The following is an 8,038-nucleotide window of genomic DNA, read 5'->3' on the forward strand; positions in this document are numbered from 1 at the left end:
GCGGGCAAATCATTGACACTTCTATCGAACAAATTTCTTCTTTAAAAGAGTGTACAGAAGAAATTATTGTAGAAATCACAAGGACGGATCCTACAAATGATCTTCCTTTAAAAGACTCCTTGATAAAGTTGTTCGCCAAGACAAAGACATATGATATTTTGGCATCTTCATTTTGGAAAAAGATGAGTAAAGAGACACATGCGGAGCTTCTCTCCAAAGTGACTGCACAACTCGGGAGAGCGAAGGCAAAGGAGGAAGAACTAACTTGTCATCTGCAGAATCTTGAAAAGAAGTTGCGATCTATCGAAGATAGTGTACGCGATTAAAATTTCAAGTCTGCAAAAGACAAGAAAAATACACAATAAATATAAAATATATAAATTTAAGAAAATATGTGAGTACAATCTCCGGGGTTCTCTCAAACTTGTAGAGAGTTTCCTTCAATTCTTCCCTTCGAATGCTAATCCAAGAGTTTCGCAACTTATTCTTGGATCCACCGCTGATTCTTTCAAATCTTGATATAGAAGATTTGAAGAATTTAGAAAATATTTGAAGACTCAAATCTTGATATATGGAAGACTTGAAGAGCTTGACGATCCCGACTTTTATAACTTAGAGCTTCAATACTTGAATGTATGAGATGCCTCTTGATGTCCCCTTGATTTGGTAGAGAGACCCCTATTTATAGCTGATGTAAGAGGTAGAGGTTGAAAACATGTGTATCACTCTACTTGTCTTGCAAGACGTGTAATCATATTAGAACTGTGCCAGTTTAAATATTATCTCTTTATTTTGTATTTTTTAACAAAGAGATAATTTGAACAGCTCCAGAAGCAAATTGTTGAATGCTTGAAACTGTTGTATTTTGTATTGGATCTGCTGGAGCTACTTCAGGGAGAACATTTTGTATTTTTTAACAAATAGATAATACTTAAGGAATATTCTCTTGATTGGCCAGACTTGTAGGGACGTATGACACGGCGCCATTTGATTGGATAAGCTATTGCAGTATATAAGGCATCTATATGGATTAAATAACTCTAAATATTATTTCTTTGACAAGAAATAAATATTTAGATATTTATCCATAATCTTGTCAAGCCATAAAGACATGTGACATGGCATAATTTGATTAATAGAGATGTCTCGACAATTTTAATTAGCTGCAACACTTCATCTTGACATGTGGAGAGACATAATTGACTGACGAATAGCCAAACTTTCAAGTGTGCATGGCATATAGCCATATTCAATTGAATAAAAATAAGCCATAAAAAATAATTTATAGATCAATGGTAATTTTTAGAATTTAATTAAAATTTCATTGTCTACAAATGCCCCCTCGGAACTTGTTTGTAAACGTTGAAGGCTTGAAGCAAGATTGGACAAACAAGTTTCGACCCCTTTTTTTTTCCTTCAGTCTCAACACCATTAAAATATTAACTTTCCAACAAAGCCCATAAGTGGACCAAACTCAAGGCTTTTACAAATTGCATGGCAATGACTCAATCATATAAGATGGCCATGCAAGATGCCACGGTAGTCACCGAATGCATGCAAAGCTTGGTGAATTTGTGATCTCAATTTCCAAGACCAAATCATATCATGCAATTGCCTCAAGTCCACGGCCTTAGCTATAGATGCTTTTTTTTTCTTTTACTTTCAGGAATTCAAACATCATGTGTATAAGAATTTTTTCCTTTGTAAGATTCGGATAACCTCTTAAAGCTAGGAATTGCATCCTTGGTAAATTACTAAATTAAATCCGACAACTCAAAGAGAAGTTCCATATAAATTGTATTATCATTTTGCTGAAACATAAGAATTCAAACATCATGTGTATAAGAATTCTTTCCTTTGTAAGATTCGGATAACCTCTTAAAGCTAGGAATTGCATCCTTGGTAAATTGTTAAATTAAATTCGACAACTCAAAGAGAAGTTCCATCTAAATTGTATTATCATTTTGTTGATACATAACCACAGCCAATGACATAACAAGTCACGCTTGCTCACTTGCTCAACTCCACATTGAATTAAAATTCCTTGCCATTACAAATTCTGCTATTACCAACGCAATCCCAAAGACCTTGATAAACCAGTTTTGGTTTCGGAAGGCAAATCCACTTTCTTTCAAATTCGTATGGAAAAGACTTCCTTCCAACTCAAACTCAAATCAAACCTTCTCCTATAAATAACCAAGTCTAGGCCACAAATTCTTGGACAAGTTTTATTTCTTTCTTTAGTTGCATCATCAAGTTGCCGTTGCCGCAAGAGTCAATCATCGTCCATTGGTCGCACTCCAATAAAATTTTTTCTTCGCTCACCAGGTACTTGAAGCTTTATTCTTTTTTTTTTACTCGCAATATTTAATTGTTACAAGAAGCTTCGGTCAAGGTTTTTGCATGTTTCATCATTAGATACTTTGAATATGATCAGTACTTGGAATTTGTTTGTCTACTCAACATGTGCTTTAGACTTGTATCTGCGACATATTATAAGGTAGTTTGGCTCTTTGATTTATCCTCTAAAATAATGCCAAGCATGATTTCTGAGCTATTCCTTATGGCTGAAAATTTGATCTCAATTTTCGTACCAGTCGTTTTACGTCCCCAATGTTACTGTCATACATGATTTCAATCTCAACTTTATTAACTTGATTATTCGTAGAAAACCAAAAACATGCTTGAAGAATAGTTTGAAACAATTTCAGGGACTTGGGAAAAACGCAACCAAATAGGTAATTTAATTACCAAAATTTTGTAAGAATTCCTCTTCATCATTTGATATTTTCACAAAATTTCAGCAATCATGCAAATGAAGGACTACACCACGCCATCACCCATATTTCATTGACGGATGAGAGGGAAGGGCCTCAATCAAAAAATTTGTCATTGTATGTGAACAAGCTAGCAATCGACATCTTTGCTGAGCCTTTTATACCCCTTGAAGGATGCTTTTATCATGAAAATTGGACTAGCAAGTGGACTAAGGAAGCTGTAGCACCATTGACTTTCTCTACTACGTTGAAGGAAGAAGAAGTGGTCATATTAAACTCATCACTTCATAATGGAGAACCAGAAATAGCCAAATTCACTCTTCCATTTATGGGATTCAATGTTGACAAAACTACATGAAAGATTCCTTTGTCCTTCTTTGGAGAGGCGTGCTTCACCTCTCATTATTGAGAGTGGGTCGAGGATATTCTTGGAAGATATAAAGAAGTCCTCACACGAGCCGACATATTTGAAGCCGTCTACACGTCGAGATTCTCCTACGACAGTTGTAAAAATATCTTGCAAGCTTTCTTCAAATATTGGTGTCGCTCGACAAACACACTCCATACGCTCGTTGGCGAGTTGTCCATCACACTTTGGGACTTTTATCGACTTAGTGGTCTTTCGATTGATGGTTCGTTTTTTGATGAAGTTGTTCTTTCAGCGCGGGAACTTCTTCCTCGTGACAAAGAAGGGAAGCCATTTCTTCCTGAGAGTTGCAAGCATCTTTTTTTCGCTTACTACCACCTTTGGATGAATAACCAAGGAGTGTGGATGAAAAACTGGATCCGCTTCTGGTTCAAAGGAGAGGCTAGGTATAGGGTTTCTCCGAACAGGACGAATAGAAGAAAGACCACATCTAAACCAAAAATGACCTATAACCCTTCTGGAAGCGTAAAGCCTCATGACCTTGCTGATACAAAGGATTTCAAGGTCCATTTTGACACATTGGATATCCCAGGGTCTTTAAGAAAGAAAACCTATATTGCGGCATTCATAGCGTGTTGGATCTGAAAGTTTCTTTTGCCAAGCAAGAAGGTCGACCGCATTCGCCCAAGTGTCTTCAAGGTTACATGCTTAATGGCCACAAGAAAAAAATTTTGCCTTACAATTCCCGTCCTTGCGAGCATATATCATGGGTTGAGAGAAATCGTCTACGCCCCTAACCTTGGAGAATGCGAGATAACTTTTTCAATCCATTATGTCTATATTTGGATCGACCAATACTTTGACGTGTATTATGAGAATAACCAAGTAAATAGCCACCACGCGCGCATGACGAGATTTAGTGGTAAGAAAATGACAATATTTTATGGTAAATCAGAAGTTGAGAAAATCTTCAAAGAAGTGAATCCCTTGATGCTGTCCAAACTGTACTAGACCGAGAATGAAGAAAAAGTGTTGATCAATGATGGATCCTTATCATCAAGACTCACGAATACTTTATTAGTCAACGCTCTTGCCACTTAACTCTACGTAAGGACAATATTTTTATTATAGAAAAATATAAACCTTGTAGGTTTAGTAGACAATTCGGCTTCTGTCAGGATATTCCAAACAACTTGGAAGATATCACTCACACTTATACTTTGGGTGAGACTATTCAATTATGGGAATCCTCAGTTCGCACGCAAACGCGATCTTGGATGACTATACCTATGTATAGGAAGCATCCATTGATCATAAAAGACTATGATACCATCAAAGAAAGGTAAGGTTACCTCTGTCAATGAGTCAATACATCACGATGTAGCTATAGAGATTGGAACGAGTCTTTCTACATCCACTTTACAGAAGAACAAAATTACTAGCAGTCCCTCGAAAAATATTGTCACAAAAAATAAGTTTTCAAAAGACTCTCGACAGGCCATCAAAGAGGCACAACCAACGATTCTGACAAAGAAGATGCCGTCACAAGTTTCAAAATCTTTAACCGTGACTCACATGAGAGAATATGTCGAAATTGAAACGGTGAACGATCACGATTCTATCGAGACTATTGAAAAAGGAAGGAACTCGAGTTCAAGGCACCAGATCTACACAAGGAGGAACCCATTCGTTGGCAAACGATAGCAGCAGTCAAGACCGTCATTGGATCCGATCAAAGAAGAGGACACCTTCTATGATTATTAGCGTGTCATCTCATAAAAGACACCATTTTACATGACATAAATAGTCTTTGCAATATTGGCTTCAAGGAGAAATGCCATAGGACCTTTGCTGCTGCACCATTTTTAGATGATTTCTTACCATTACTATATTCAGTTGTTATCCCTCATGGCTCATTGCATAACCTTTTGAGGCATACTTCCACGAAAAGTTTGTATTTATCTCAAGAGAAAATCAATTATAAATTTTTAACATTCAAGAAAAAATGAGGGCAAGTAATATAAAATTTTAAATCAGATGATTGAATCAAGAATCTCACGATTATAAATAAATAATATAAAATTTCATGTACAAAAAGAATGATGGCTATAGGGAGTCATCTGATAGCTGTTATTAGAAGAGACAGTAACAACCAAATACTCCCAATTGCAATAGCTCTTATAGAGTCCAAATGTAAAGATAGTCGAAGTTGGTTTTTTTGAATGAGTTTATGAAATAGAGATCCGACTGTAAATAGTCATTTTTGCTACTTTTCACCCAATTTCTCTAAAAACCGAGGGCAAAAATGGAATCTATACGAAAGACTCAGTGAAAGGGGAAAGTTCGGGGTAAATCCATCACCGGAAGGTGATGACCGGTGTTGGTTGCTGGCGGCAAAGGCTGGCGGCACTACCGTTGCCGCTGCTCATTTCTACCATGGCTACGGTTTTGAAGCTCCAAGGAAATAAGAAAGAAGAAGAGTTTTTTTTTTTAATTAAAAGAGACTTTTATTAATTGGGAAAACATGCGTACACTATATCACCCATATCCAACCACCCTTCTACGAAACGATGGGAAACCCACCTTATCCATGCGAACACCCCCCTTGACCAGCCGCGGCAGATCAGAGAATCTATCAAATAGCTGTCCTACCTCCGAATCGGCACCGACATTCGCCAGATAATCTGCCGGCAAATTCGCTTCCCTATAACGGTGCGAGATCATGTGAAAATGTTGTTGAAACCCAAGCAACTCGTCCAGCTCCCTCTGCAATTCCCATGGACACACACAAGCCCCTTGAACGATTCGAACGAGTGTAAGCGAATCTGCCTCCAAATGTAAATCCAAATAACCTCGGGCAATGTAGTATTTGACTCCCATCAGGAGCGCTCGGAAAAAGAACAAGGTAAAAAAAAAAAATCAAGTTTTACTGCCGTTTGGGTTACCGTAACTTATTGAAAAATACTGTCCTTATAAAGTTTTTAATAAAAATACTTATTAATTATTTAAGTGCTTTTAAATATATTGTTTGGAAACATAATTCAATAAGTACTTATTATATTGGATAATGTATAATTTAAAATTTTTTTAAAAGTGTTTATCTATTTATTTGGTTCATAATATAGGATAAAATTAAATTTGATGTTTTATTTTTTAAATCACAAAAACTACTCTAAAATTACGAAATTTGAGCTTTTGCTGAAAGTACTTTTAACACCAAAACCTCTACCTCTAATTTTATGGGATGATATTCACCAAATATTTTTAAAATACTTTTAGCACATAAAAGTACTATTTTATCAAAAGCAGCGCAACTCCAAACGGAGCCTTAGTAAAACTACACAGCATTGTTGTTCCACTAAAAGAAAATCAAAACTATGCTGTTCCACTAAAAGGTTGGAAATGGGTTTTAAAATCACAAACTGAATTTGCAATTTGCCATATCAATTTCTTGAAACCTCACTATGAGCCTACAACTTTGATTCTATTGCATCTAGATCCATTTTTAATTGCATTTTGTCCATGAACTTTATCTATATTAAATTTTGATTTCTAATCTTTTTAATAATATGATTTTGATCCCAAAAACTCTATAATTTTACAATTAGGTCCCTACTAGAGTGATAATTTTTCAATTAGAATAGTTTGATTTCTTTAATTATTATTTTATTCCTCAATTATGCATTTTTATGTGTTTTTGTATGACTATTGTAACTAAATAACTTTAATTTGTTTTGGGTCTTTTATTACTATGATATGATAGTGGTGTCTTTACTCCTTTCGTTCGTGTTGTGAGTTCTAAATAAGAAAACCTTGAACCAACACTGTAAAGGGAGGTACCCTTCTTAGTTTTACATTTAATTATGTGCTATTATGTGTTCATATTCTCTAAGTTGTTTTAATATCTTAGTTTGCTATTACATTACCTTCTTAGTCGTAATTTGAATTTTAAAATGCTTGTTTATTTTACTCTAATTTTATCAAGTTGTATTCATTTAATTAAATAAAATAGTTGGTTTAATTTTTTTTTGTTCTCCCTTTGTTAGATTGTAGTTAGGACCTCACATGTAATAGATAGGTTTATTTTTCATTATTTCCCTTTTAGATTGTAATTAGATTCTCTAATGTAATAGATAGGGTTTGTGTGTCTTGCGCGCTTCTATGTGCTTACATATTTGCATGCTTTCATAAGGATTGACATCTAGATATCATGCTTATTTGTTACGTACTGAGTGTGCTTTCTATGTTTATACCTTTTATATCATGCTCTAGTATACAATGCCTGCTTAGCTCCAGCACACTAGTACAATCCTAGTTGTGACACCTTCCCTCCTTTATTTGCTAATCCAATGCTAGTGAAGATTTGTAAAAATAGGCTAGTTCAATGCTAAAATCTTAAACTTTTTGCACATTAAATCCATGTATTGTATGTTATTCATTCCATTTTCATACATATTTTTTTTTATATTTTTAGACTCATTTTTTCTCATTTGTTTGTTGTTTTTCCTATATTACGCCCCTATCCAGTATGTGTTTAAACAATTTCATTTATATTTGCATTTCATATAAGAACTTAGAAATTAGATGGTTCATTTGCTCGTTTAGATTAGAAAAGTCACCTTTAAGTATGAAAATGGGCAATTATGGCAATTATGAAATGGTTATGAGAGAGTAACACTCCTAATTTTAAACTCTTCAATGGACTATCTGCACACAAGTGCTTAGTCTGCATGTTTTGCATACTTCCCTCAAACAGTGTTGTTTTAAGTTAAATGAATATATCTAATACTTTCCATTTTGGTTGCAGAGACTATTAGCTTTGCTTCGTCATCCCGACTATTGCATCTCTGCCTATTCATCTGTAAGTTACATACATCTATGTTCACTTTTGTGG

Source organism: Coffea arabica, chromosome 8c (assembly GCF_036785885.1).
Source record: "Coffea arabica cultivar ET-39 chromosome 8c, Coffea Arabica ET-39 HiFi, whole genome shotgun sequence".
NCBI lineage: Eukaryota > Viridiplantae > Streptophyta > Magnoliopsida > Gentianales > Rubiaceae > Coffea > Coffea arabica.